Consider the following 13,228-nt stretch of genomic DNA (forward strand, 5'->3'; position numbering starts at 1 on the left):
TTTTATGATAGTTCTGTATAGTTGACAGGAGTTTTAAAAAAATCCATTAAAATATTTGATATATTTATTCTGCGTTTATTCTGCTCTCTCATCTTATATTACTTACGGATTTCAATGTTAAACCGGTGATATTATGATTTAATATGTACCATCTGTAAGGGGATGCAGAAAAAACGTGTACAATTCTAGTACAGTGTTAAAAATTAACTGTTACTTTGGCAGCATCATTTACAACCAAATTTAATGAATGAGACATACAATGGTACAAAAAAAGCTCTAGAATTTATTTTCCTTAAATTTACAATTTATGTATCTGTTGTCATAAAAATTTGTCTTTCCAATGTTTTCCCAAGACTACAGATATTCAGGTACAAAGTAACTGGTTTCGACTTATTTCTACTAAGAAGTAGTTAAATAATTAAGAGATTACGGAATGGGGACATAGATAAAACCCTGCTGAAAGAGCCAGAATTTTACTTAAACAAAAGCTTAACCCAACCAATCACTAGCTCAGTACAGTGGGGAACTGATTTCCGTGTACACCTGGTACTAAAACGAATTACAGTAGTTAGAAAACATATGACTGTTAAGTTTAACAATATTTACATCTATGGCGAGAAACGTTTAAAATTTACAACAGCCCTGTGGCGTCCTTTGAGATATACTAGTGATGCGACAAAAGAGGCATTTGACATTGACCGGTATCGGCACCCTAGGGATTTGGCAACCTGCGTGCATGCACACGCCGCACACCTACCAGGACGTCTCTGATTCCATTAGCCACTGGTAGGGAGCTATTTCACTAAGTGGATTGTTTTAAGATTTAGAGTAAAGAATATTTTGTTATTTTTATGTACGTTTCTTCACAAAGTTATATTTAATTATAAGTTTCTTTAAAAGTATATTCATGCAATTGAAGAATTTTTTGTACTAGGTATGTATATTCATCACACATTTTGTTTTACCAAGTAAGTTATTTTTTTTTTTTTTTATAATTTTAATTTTAGCTCTTATATCGTGGCTAGTTATTAAAAAATTTATTTTAAAAAAGTTTTGGCTCAAAACCATATAATAAAAAAGAAAGACCAATGCCTAAATCTATATACGTAATGGAGACGAGTTGACAAAAATAATAATCAGCGCAGAGCCCAAACAGTTAGGAGTTGAAAGTTGAAATTCGGTACACAGTTAGGGTATGTCACGAGAACTCACACTAAGAAGGGATTTTTCGAAATTCCTCCTCATGGGGAGAGGGACAGGATTAAGACTTAACACTTCCATCAACAATGGAAATGTTAAGTAACAATGAAAGTCTTAAGAGAAAGTGACATGCAAGACACAGATGCAGTTTTTTCGTTTTTGCGGGAAATCGAAATATTTTTAGACCCACCTAAAATTTTTCTAATTAGTCTGGAAACAGGGGAACCCAATTCCCAATTCTTGCATTTTGTGAAAAGGTTGACTATAACGTAATAATTTTAATCTTCGCTATCGTTACTTTTGCCCGAGCAACGCCGGGCCTATCTGCTAGTTAAATATAAATACGTCAACAAAAAAATTTCGACACTTTGACGATAAAATTTATGACGAATGACGATTCTTTCGTAAAATTGAAGCAATTTGGAAATCAAAATAGAATAGAATTTAACATTGGTACACAATATAAAATAAATATTGAAAATTATAACAAGATAATTACGATTAATAGATATATCTAAATTAATAATGTTATATGTTTTTTCTCAAAGCAAGAATTGGCATTTAGAGGGCCTAGGGAATTTATTGAATCTAATAAGAAAGTTCAATATAATTACCTCTGTTATTTATTAAGTACGTCAGATAATCTATTAAAAATACATTTAAAGAAGTATATGGTTTTTACTGGCTTATCGAACGAACGAATACGAACGGCCCTGACGCTCAATTGATTGATTGCCCCTGTAAGTCGGCTTCTTACAGAAAAACAGCTTCCCTATCGTCAAATGTCACGGTATGCCACTGCATACACAGTAAGAAAACTTTGAAATTGGAAACATTTCAACATGGCTTAAAACAGGTGGTTTGTTTCCTTTTGGTCCAAACAGGATGGATTATTCAAAATGTATTTCTGCTAGGCACAAGGAATTGTTTTTTGAAAATGAACCTGATTTATCAATTAATTATGGAGAACTTTATAAATGTGCACTGTAAATGATAAAAAAATTAAGTGGAATCTCATTTTCTATCAGATTTTAAGGAAGCCATTCTATCTGATAACAATCAGATAAATTAAGCAATATTGCAATAATAATTTTCTGATCTATGAAACACATTTTTGTATGAATTATCAAACTAATAATTTCTATAACATTAGGCCTATATATGTGATACCTTTGGATTAAAGACCTTTTTTAAAACTTAATATTTTTATTCAAATGTCTTAATCTGAAATAACATGACTGAATTGTATTAAATTGCTAACACATATATAATATACAATGGAATAAAATTGCATATAGCCCTAATATTCTAGTTATTCCTTATTAGTCACTTGCCATCATTCACTAGCCGTTAACTGGTGAACTACTAGAGCCATATTGTCATTCACTAGTGATTTTTAAATTTTAAAAACATCGTGTCATTAATTTAATCAATATTACAGAAAATTAAAAAACTCACTTTTTGAATGAGTAGTGCTATTTCTTGGTAACTAGTAATGACCATTACTTATGTTAATTAAATGTCTGCTTGTTAAGTGTTTATATTCAAAGCTTATGAAGGAGATTTGCTTAATTGGTTATTTACTGGTGCAACTACCCATATCAAAAATATATACCACATTTAATTGATAACTTGATTCGAAGTCATTACCAATGGAACTTTAAAGGTGATTTAACAATCGATGGTAAAACTGTTTTTGAAAGTCACATAGATTTAATTTCGTATGTAATGAAAAATAGAAAAACTGCATTAGGTTCTGTTGGTTTTAACGAATTTTGGGATATAAATTTTTGTTTGTATCCTTGTCTATTTGGACTTTGTTTATTAATAGTACTTATTATACTCTTGTAGTTTTTGATTTGCAAGTACGGGAGATCTTAGACAAAAGTGAAAAGAAGGTATCTTTATCGTTACCAGGTGAAAATAATAATCATTCGTTTGTTTCGGCAATTTATCCTATTTAATTCAAAACCGATTCAATTTAAAATGTGTAACTTAAATCAACAACAGCTTTTTCTCAATCTACAAATGAAAAATCTCATTAAAGTGAGATCAGTAATCTGTAAAATGGGTCTTTTTCGTGCAACGTTTTTCTAAGGATTGTTATTCTTTGCATTTGCATATAAATTAGAAAATAAATGAACTATAGCGAATCAGTACAAAACAAGGGAGAAAAACATTCACTAATACATCACTATACTCTATAATAGCAGCCTTTATTGGGAAGAAATCATAATTATTTCTCAATTAATTTCTTTTAATTTATTGGTACGAACAACATATTTCTGGCTATATACGATAAATATAAATATACGATACATATTTCTGGCTATTTGGCCTGACACAGTTCATTTTCTTCGTAGAAAAGAACAAATGAAAATAATAGGACAAAGTGTTAAAACAATTTTTGGAACATTGCAATATATCCAAATATTTTGGCATTTAACGATATTCGTTAACAGATTTAAATAAAATCATCAGCAACTTGTGATGTTAGTACTGCAACCCGCAGCATTCCTTTTTTTTTTATAATGATGACACTGCACCATCGTGAGTACATCTTTCTTGATTTCAGGTGGGTAATGAACTTCTTACACCAGCCTTCTAATGTCCATAAGGCGTTGATGCAACGAAGAATGACTGGAATATATGCATATTTTAATATTTAATTGATATGAACATTTAAAAAAACCAAATTATTAAATTTACATACCACATCAGGAACACAGTGATAAAAATATATATGACGAAGGTGATCCCAACAGTAATCGTTCCGTACATCCAGATATTCTTTTGGGTATCGTCTGAATTAAAACATTTATAAATAATCAATATTTATAAATATTACAACATTTTAAAACATATAAAAACAAATAATTTTAAAAATATATAACAGTGATAATTAAAAATTTCAAATATATTGACATTTTAATTAGATAAGTCATGAATTTAGAAAAGTTAAATTTATTTCATTTGAAGTTTCTAAAATAGATAAACTGAATATGAATTATTTTACCGTTTACATCATGAGTTTGTTAATATAAAGCCAAATTTAGCGGTAAAGTATAACTACTTGAATATAAAATTGATAGTAAATTTGAAATAGGACTTATCAACTGAAATATTTATTATAGTCTTTATTGGCCAACTTCATCAATTGACACAGAGTAGTATGAAACTGTCTATGACAATTGATGAACTGAAACACCATCAACCCAGAAATAAATGTTTCCTATTAAAAGCCACTTGATAGATTGTAATATAAAAAAGAATAGTATCGATGCAGGGATAGTCTAGGAAATGACAAATTAATCAGAAAAAATATTATACACCTACCAAAGATTAGAAGTGAAATATTATAGTCTTTGAAAAATAGATGACCATAAAATGTCGAATTATGGAAACCGTGTCATGTGTCAATCTGATAACTACGAATGCTTGAAATACGCTCCATACATTTATTCTCAAAATGTATAATTACAGATAAAAACTAACTCACCTGAAAAACATTTGAGCATAATTTCTTCTGAATTAGTTTTGTTAGGATTCATAATTACAGATTTGGTTTTCTTATTTTTTCTGCATTGGCAGACACCCAGAGTAGTGTTGCAAATAGTGTCTGGTTCTTTGCAAGGAGGATGACAAGGTTTTGCCAGGAGACGACAACCTCCTGAAAACAACAAAAATAGTTGACTATTTAGATCATACGCTTGCGTATTACTGCTGTAAGATTCTAGCAGACCACAATTGTGTCTACAGTCACGATCTGAATTAAAATCATTATCAGCAAACTTTGCTGTAATGGAAGTGATTTCTGGCTCAATATTTACTCTGAATATAAATTAAGTGGAAAAGCTGACATTGACAGGTAAGAGATCGACACTGATATTACATTAATAATTTTTAACACAATTTAAAATAATAATAATAATAATGAGAAATTAAGCCAATTGAAATAATAATAAGAATTTGTTCGTATTTTATTTTTAACCCATGAAAGTCTGATTGACCTTACTTTTGGGAGCTAATGCTAGCGGTGATATGAAACTTATCCTGCATCTTGTCTCTCGCGGTGAAAACCCTAAAGTATTCAAAACAATAATGCAAGACTGTGTGTGTGTTTGTTTGGGGTCTCCAGAAATACCAGTTATGTGAAGATCGAATAAAAGTGCATGGGTCACGCAGGCTCTTTTCAAAAAATGGCTGTTTGAAGTTTGTGCTCCAAGCATTAAGGATTAATGAATTGCCATTGAAAGCCCTATTGCAATTGGACAATGCACCAGGACACCAAAACTCCTTGAGGATAATAGGCTGGAAGACTTTCTCTGCCTGACAGTTAAGTTTCTTCCTCCGAATACCACTTTGTTGATTCAGCCAATAAATCGGGAGATTAAATTTAAAATGTTCTGGAAAGGAAAATTTGATATTCTTGAAGCTATCTGGCTCATTCAGAAGGCAAGGTCAGAAGTCACTCAACAACAGTTAAATTCTGCTTGGCCTCCTGCATTCTGATAATGGAGATTATGAATGACATTGTGACAACTGCTAGAGGTCTCGAATTGGAGGTGAATGAAGATGACATTGAAAAGCTCATAATGGAACCTGAAACAAATCTGATGACAGAAAAACTCCAAGAACTCTTGAATTAAGAATGCCAAGACATTCAGCAAGGTATGTTTTCTTCTGAAAAGGAGGAAGATGATAGAGGATCAATGCTGACATCAGCTATTAAAGATCTTTTGAAGAAGTGGGAGGATGTCAGAACAATGATCATAAAATGACATTCAAACCAGGTTGAGGTTAGTAGGCTTGGGGCTAAGACAACATTGCTATTAATTACTTCCGAAAAATCCCGAAGAGAGAAAAGCAATCGACATTGGACAGATTCTTTGATGCCCAACAAACAAAAAAAAAAAAAAAACATGACTGATAAAAATGCAAGACTGTGTGTGTGTGTGTGTGTGTGTGTGTGTTTGGGGTCTCCAGAACAAATTAATCAAATTCTCATATAAATCTATTGTAAATTGACAATCACTTAACAAACAATTTGGGTAGAGAACGTGGTCTTGGAACAGATTATGTTTGTTAAAAAATCACTCCACTGTATTTGGTATTTTAAAAATTTTTCTCGCGTTTTTAATTATATAATATTAATGATATTTATCGATTTTAAAAAGTAAACCAAAACAAAATAGCGCATTGTTTAATCATTAAGTAATTGTCTTTGAAATAAAATACAGTTTCTTCAGTCCTTCCAAATTGATGAATTATCTAAAATTACTTTAACGATTTAACAGAAAAATAAAATAAAAATGACAATATATTCATACTGCATATTCTAATAAATATCCAAATATGTAATTTCTTAAAATATATTACATATTTAAATTTTAAAGTTAACAGATCTAATTGGTTAATATCACTAATAGTGAAATCAAGCTATTGATGCAAACCTGGGGGAACTTGTGTCCCCTTAATTTAAAGATGGGAACAGACGTGCCTACGGTCGGGACGGAATTTCCCTGTGAACCTGCCATCTTCCTTTTGATACCAAATTTAACGGGCGCTTTACCCTTCAAGTTGCTTGCTAGATTAGTTGATATAAGCGTGCCTTCAGCTCCAAGACCAACTTGCATCTTCACAGGAATATTATTAATGTAAACTAAAATGATAAGTTTACGTCTGGAAGAGGTTCTCGTTAGTGTGATCATGCCTTTCCATTTCGTGTCGCTCTCCTCTCCTGTCGAATCGGTATAAGAGGGAGAAAAAGTTCTGCAGGAATCAGTGAATCATCGTTTCCGCTCAACTATAGGATTTCTTTTAGGTCTAATTCGAGGTCGTTGACCTTTGACACTTCGCACTTGGCCTCTCCAGCGATCTCGATCCTGTGCTGGAGACTGGGATCTGAATCGAACTCTATTTCTATCATTTCCTATGTCGTTATTGTTATGATATCGGTTCCAGTGTTGATTTTGGTCGCTCGGTCGGTCGGGTCTGCGGTTGGGATTGACATAGGAGGGATTTGCAAAACTTCCCCGACCGTCTCGTCTCCCATATGGGGTCCTATAATCACGTGGAATTGTACCTCGAGTGAGCCCGTTAATTCCACCTTTAAGTTCTTGCAGCATCTCAGTTAACTGGGTTAAATTGTCTAACGAGGGATGATCGGTCCATTGCTCCGAATTTCTAATTGTTCGCATATTCCCGCGTGAACGTGCAGTGAGTTCTTCAATTGTTTCCTCATTAATTGCGGCATCTAGCGCCTCATCAAAAGATTTAGGGGCATGGCTCATTACTCTTTGTTGGATCCTCGGCGTGATTCCATTCAAGAATTAGACCTTTAGGCGTTCGTCTAACTCTTTTCTTTGCACTCGCTGAATGATAGCGGTTTCCGCCGCGTCCGCACCGGTTTCCGGCGTGATTTCTATCTCCGTCGCTAGCGCTTGCAACCGGGCGGCATACGCTTGGACATCTTCATCCCTTCTTTGTACGCAAGGATAAAATTTATTTAACCGAAAAGTAAGAGGCACTCTACCAAAGTGCTGGAGCATAATTCTTTTAAACTCGTCAAAATCATCGACTTCTTTAATTCGCCGATCCTTTCGTACGAATTCCCGGGCTATCCCCGCTAGTTTTAATTTCGCCACCGCAAAGCATTTGCGCTTTCAACCATGCGGCAACCTTCATAATATCTGCTAAAGAATCAAAAAAGTCCATTACACGGGGGCCTTGCGTGTCTCTGGAGAATATGGGCAACAATGGAATTATTCCGCCTAGACCGCCCAATGTAAGGGGGTTCGGTCCTGGATTTGGGATTGGTGGCGAGTTCGCTGGGTTAGCAGGCCCTGCCGCAGGTCGAGGATTGGGTTCCATTATTTCTACTAACTTAAAGAAGCTTGGGTATCCTTCCTATACTTATCCTATTCCTTCTACTTATAATTAAGTCCCTAATTCGACTTAAATCGACCTTGTTACTCGAATATGGCCTTTTTTTTCTTATCGATAGTTCGAAGAAGTCGAACCCCACTCCTGTAAACCAATTTGTGGGAACGCCGGGAGGTAGGACGGAGTCGTACCTCCTTTTTCTTCCGCAAACAGGTCGGCAAGACCCACCCCACTGTCAAGGATGGCTAAATTTTTATGATATCCCGACTCGTCAGGATTGGGTAATTAATTGTCAGGTCGAGTGGAGGAAGTGTGTGGGTTCGTCGATAAATTTAAGGCAATATTCGAAATAACGGAGACCATGATGAAAACAAATAACGATTTATTTAAACGGATAAACAAATACAGAAAATCTAACACGTCCAGTTCCTAACCGTGGGAGAGAGAGAGTTTACAAATTTAGGGGTCATACCTCTTCCTAGGATATATCGATGGTAATTGAAGTACTAATCATCTCGATTCTCTGGTCGTGGAGGTAAGCAGGAGGATCGGTCGGGGCGGTTCATCGTCGGCAGGCTTCGGTGGCTTCGGGTTTCGGCCCTCTATTCTCAGGACGGATCCTACGGGTCGGGCGTCTTATGCGGACCTTCAGCGACCCCGTTATCAGCCTTTTCCCCCCTTATATACCAGAGGTCACGTTATCTTCGATCATCAATCGCGATAGTGGGTGAATCGCTGATGATTTGATCTCCGTGACTCAGTTTGGATCCGGAGGGAAAGGAAGTGCGTTTCGACGGCGGAAGGCTGCACATCCTTAGAATTTCGACCGTTTCTCCAATTTCTCACGAGGGGATTTGAACAATTAAAAAAAAAAAGATTTTGGGCCGGGTTAAACCCGGTCCTCACAAATTTCTATACCAACTAATTTTTACTTATTTTCTAATTTTCTTATGAATGTATTTTCATTTTACTACATTCGGAATTTTAAGTTTATTACAACAAATTTTTATGTTGTTTAAACTTGTAGTATTTTATATATATATATATATATATATTTAACATGTAAAATACTTCCATATCAATTTATATACAGTAATACTTTATTATGCTAGCTTTGTTCACTGACAGCATTATCCTATTTCATTTGACAATGAATATGATAAATTTCTTGGAACAGAACAATTAATTGCAAAGTAAAAGAGGCTTATCAATCCACAAAGCAATTTCAAATCACACACATCTAAATCAGTGTTTCCCATCCTGTGTGTTGCCACACACTTTACGTGTTACAAGAGTGCCTCGGGTGTGTTGTGGAAATATTAAATATTTTTTAGAATTTTGAATAAACTCATTTTACTTATTCAGCTGTTATACTCATATATAACAGAGGGAAAGTATGGCAATCAGTCAAAAAATGACACCCCAAGAATTTCACATTTTTGGACTTAGGAGACCTTGAAATGTCAAGAAATGCAAAACAAATTCGGGGTTTTTTCCATATGGATGTTTTTTGTGTGTGAGCACAGTTTTGTTCATTCACTTTAAAGCTTAATAACTTCTATGTCTTTTATCAAAACTTTCAAAAATTTTTCAAGATTTGTGTATTAAGAGAATTGATAATATTAAGTTTCGGTGGTTAAAGATCAAGGAGGTGGGAGATAGAAGGGGGTCATGTGTCATATCTTAAATAGAGTCAGACTTAATGAATATTTTACTTGTGATTATGCTGCAATTTGAAAAAATTGTAGACCCGTCTACAATTTTTACCCACTATCGCTTGTCCGTCTATCTTCCCTTAATCTTGAGAATTGAGTTACATAGAAATTTGAGAGTAGATATGGAAATCTTAGGGGCAGGAGGCCCCAATTAACTGTATACAAACTGGAAGTCACATTATAACAATTCAAAACTTTTCTCCTGAAAGCAATTAATAGATGACTGGCACAACTCTATAGTTTCAACTAGTTAGAATGCATCCTAACTAAAAATGGGTTTTGACTGTAACATATATATTTAAAAATATATTTTAATCAATCTCCCATGGTGTGGCATAGGAGTAAAAAGTAAAATAATAATAATAATAATAATAATTTAACCTTTTCTTTAAAATCTGTATTTTTTTTTATTCATATAAAAAATACAATAAATACTCAGATTCATTAGAATACAACTTTTTCTACATTATACAAACATCTAGGAAAACATGTTATAAAATGAATAATTAATTTATTATATGTCAAAATTAAACAAATTATTCCATTTTCAAGTAGTACCAGTTATTTTTGTATTAAGTATACAATAAAACAAAATAGTTAATAATAATTTAAAGATTATAAGCAAATTTAAAAATCATATTTAGATACCAGTATAAAAATTAAATATTTATTACCTTCCCCAGTTATCTGAAAAAAATATTTTGTATTATATGGTTTGCAAAGACTCCATTGAGTCCACTGAGAAACTTCACAATCTTGTGGACATGGGATATGACATCTTTGAATTGTAGCAGGTTTAGATTCTGTACAAAACAGTGTTGAAACTGGTACATGGTCTAAAGGAAAAAATATCCACAATGAAAGAAAGCATATGTTTTATTATTGGTTATTTACATTCATAGCATTATTAGTTTTATTATTATTATTATTATTATTTTGCAGATGTCAGCTGATACTGGTTTCAAGTGCTATGCCGGACTAGTCAAGGTCAACCCAAATAAGTGTTACATTAAGCTTCTCTGTTACTGGTATATGTGTTAACATCTAGAAACTTCGTAACAATGTGACATTTGTTCAATATTGCAGCTTTTGTAATGCCATGTATATATTTTTTATCAAGGTTTAATGTTTCTAGACTTTTGTGCAGTGTATATGGTATAACACCAGTAGAAGAGAGGACAACAAATACAATATACATCTTATCCATCCTTCACATCTGTCTTATTTCTTGAGCAAGTGGATTGTACTTGTCAATCTTTTTAGTGTGAGCATTTTTTATAAGTGGTTGGAACAGAGATGTCTGTTATTTAAGCAATCTTACTACATTTGTCAATGATAGTGATGGACCAAAGTTAAGGTATAACTACAGTAAGCAAATGTTTGTACATTTACCTTTTTAAAAGTTTCTTGACTACTTGACATATATACTAAATATATGTCAAGTAGTCAGGAAACTTTTAAAAGGGTGTAATGTACTTTACAGTACATGCTGTTGTGAAGTCCTAATATTTCGAGATTTTTATGCTAAGCAAGTGGTATGACATGCAAAAACAGAATTACAGGCACAATATGTATCTCATCCATTCTCCACAGACACTAATTAGTGTTGCCACCTTTTCAAAATTGCTGACCCCGGACAGCAGGTCAGGTTTGTTTGAACTTCCTGACACGTGCAATGCAAAGAATTACATGCATGCTGGTTGTAAATCAGTTACAGTTAGGGACAAAGAACTTGCATAGAAGTGGAGTAACGTAAGTCCTAAATTAAGAAAGGACAGGTACAAATAACTTAGCTCTATTTGAGACATGTACAATTGTACAAACAAAAACAAAAAGAAAAGGCGTTCGACAGGATTCACCCCACACATCGGCGTAAACAGAAACATGGCAGGATTGCAGATGAGTTATATGAGTTATGAGCGAAATAACTTGCACTCACTGAAAGTTATTTCACTGTTAAAATAGTGTAAATTTGTAAAAACTTTCTTTTGTTGTAATTTCACAATTTCTACAAAATTGTGAAATTAATAGTTCACCCAGACGGTGAGTCAATTCCTGGACTGTCTGGGTGAAAACCAGATGGGTGGTAATGCTAACACTAATCCAACCTTGTGCAAGGTTCCAAGTAGTTACTAATTTTTTCAGTGTATTTATTTTGAATGTTACATATGTTTGTATAGCTATGTCTATGATGTATATGATTTTATTTTCTTTTTCAATGAATGTGATGTCTGGTCTGTTGAGATGAACTACTTGTCTGTGATTACAAGTCAGTGTGTTGTTTTCTATGATATCTGAGATGCATATTTGTAGTATAGTTCCTGAGTACGTAATAGTTTGTATTTGTGTGAAAGCTTTTCATGTATTACATTTACAATTATTATTATTATTATGTTGCAAATGTCATGCTTAGCTGATACTGGGGCCAAGTGCTATGCTGAACTAAAGTCAAGGCATTAGCTATCCAAACAAGTGTAACATTAAGCTTCTGTATTATTGGTGTATGTGTCCATGTCTAGAAACTTCCTAACAATGTGGCATGTGTACGTTTTTATTAAGGTTTAAGGTTTCTGGACTTTTGCATAGCATATGTGGAATGACACTGGTGAAAGAGAAAACAATACATAATAAATACTTTATCCATTCTCCACAGTTTCCTTATTTCTTAGGCTAGTAGAGTTACTTGTTGATTTTTTTAGTATGAGCATTTTGCATGTTATGATTGATTGGAATGATATCTATTATATGAGCAATTATTTATTGTGACTTCATCCCAATGCCGGGTTGCAATTTTAATCATATCACTATGATAATTTTCACGCGAAATACTGTATAAACGATACGAAGAATACACTGAGTTCAGCGTTATATATACATTTACTTGTCGCAAGTACTTTCAATGAACCTTATTGTCGTCATCGCCAGGCAAGTACATAAATTTGCTGAAAAAACTTTAAATAGATGCTACTGTTCGAACTTTAAATAGAACTAATCCGATATAGAATAGAACGCATAAAGTTCAAACAGTAGCATCTATTTAAAGTTTTTTCGGCAAATTTATGTACTCGCCTGACGATGATGATAATAAGGTTCGTTGAAAGTACTTGCGACAAGCAAATGTGTACATAACGCTGAACTCAGTGTACTCTTCGTATCGTTTAATTTTAATCATATTTTTAATTTATTTAATTTAAAATATATGCTCTCCACTTCAGATTATTAGTAGTGGCTTACTTCTGTACATCATACTTTTCCTTTATCAATAGAGTTATGCTGGTCATCTATTAACTGCTTTCAGGTGAAAAGTTTTGCATTGAAATAACATGACTTCCAGTTTGCATCAGAAGTTCACAGAGTTAATCAGGGCCTCCTGCCCCAAAGGTATGGAGTCTGGTTTCTGATTTCATCTATCTAACTCCATTCTTGAG

The sequence above is a fragment of the Centruroides vittatus genome, unplaced genomic scaffold (genome assembly GCF_030686945.1).
Source record: "Centruroides vittatus isolate TY-2023 unplaced genomic scaffold, ASM3068694v2 contig_82, whole genome shotgun sequence".
In the NCBI taxonomy this organism is placed as follows: Eukaryota; Metazoa; Arthropoda; class Arachnida; order Scorpiones; family Buthidae; genus Centruroides; species Centruroides vittatus.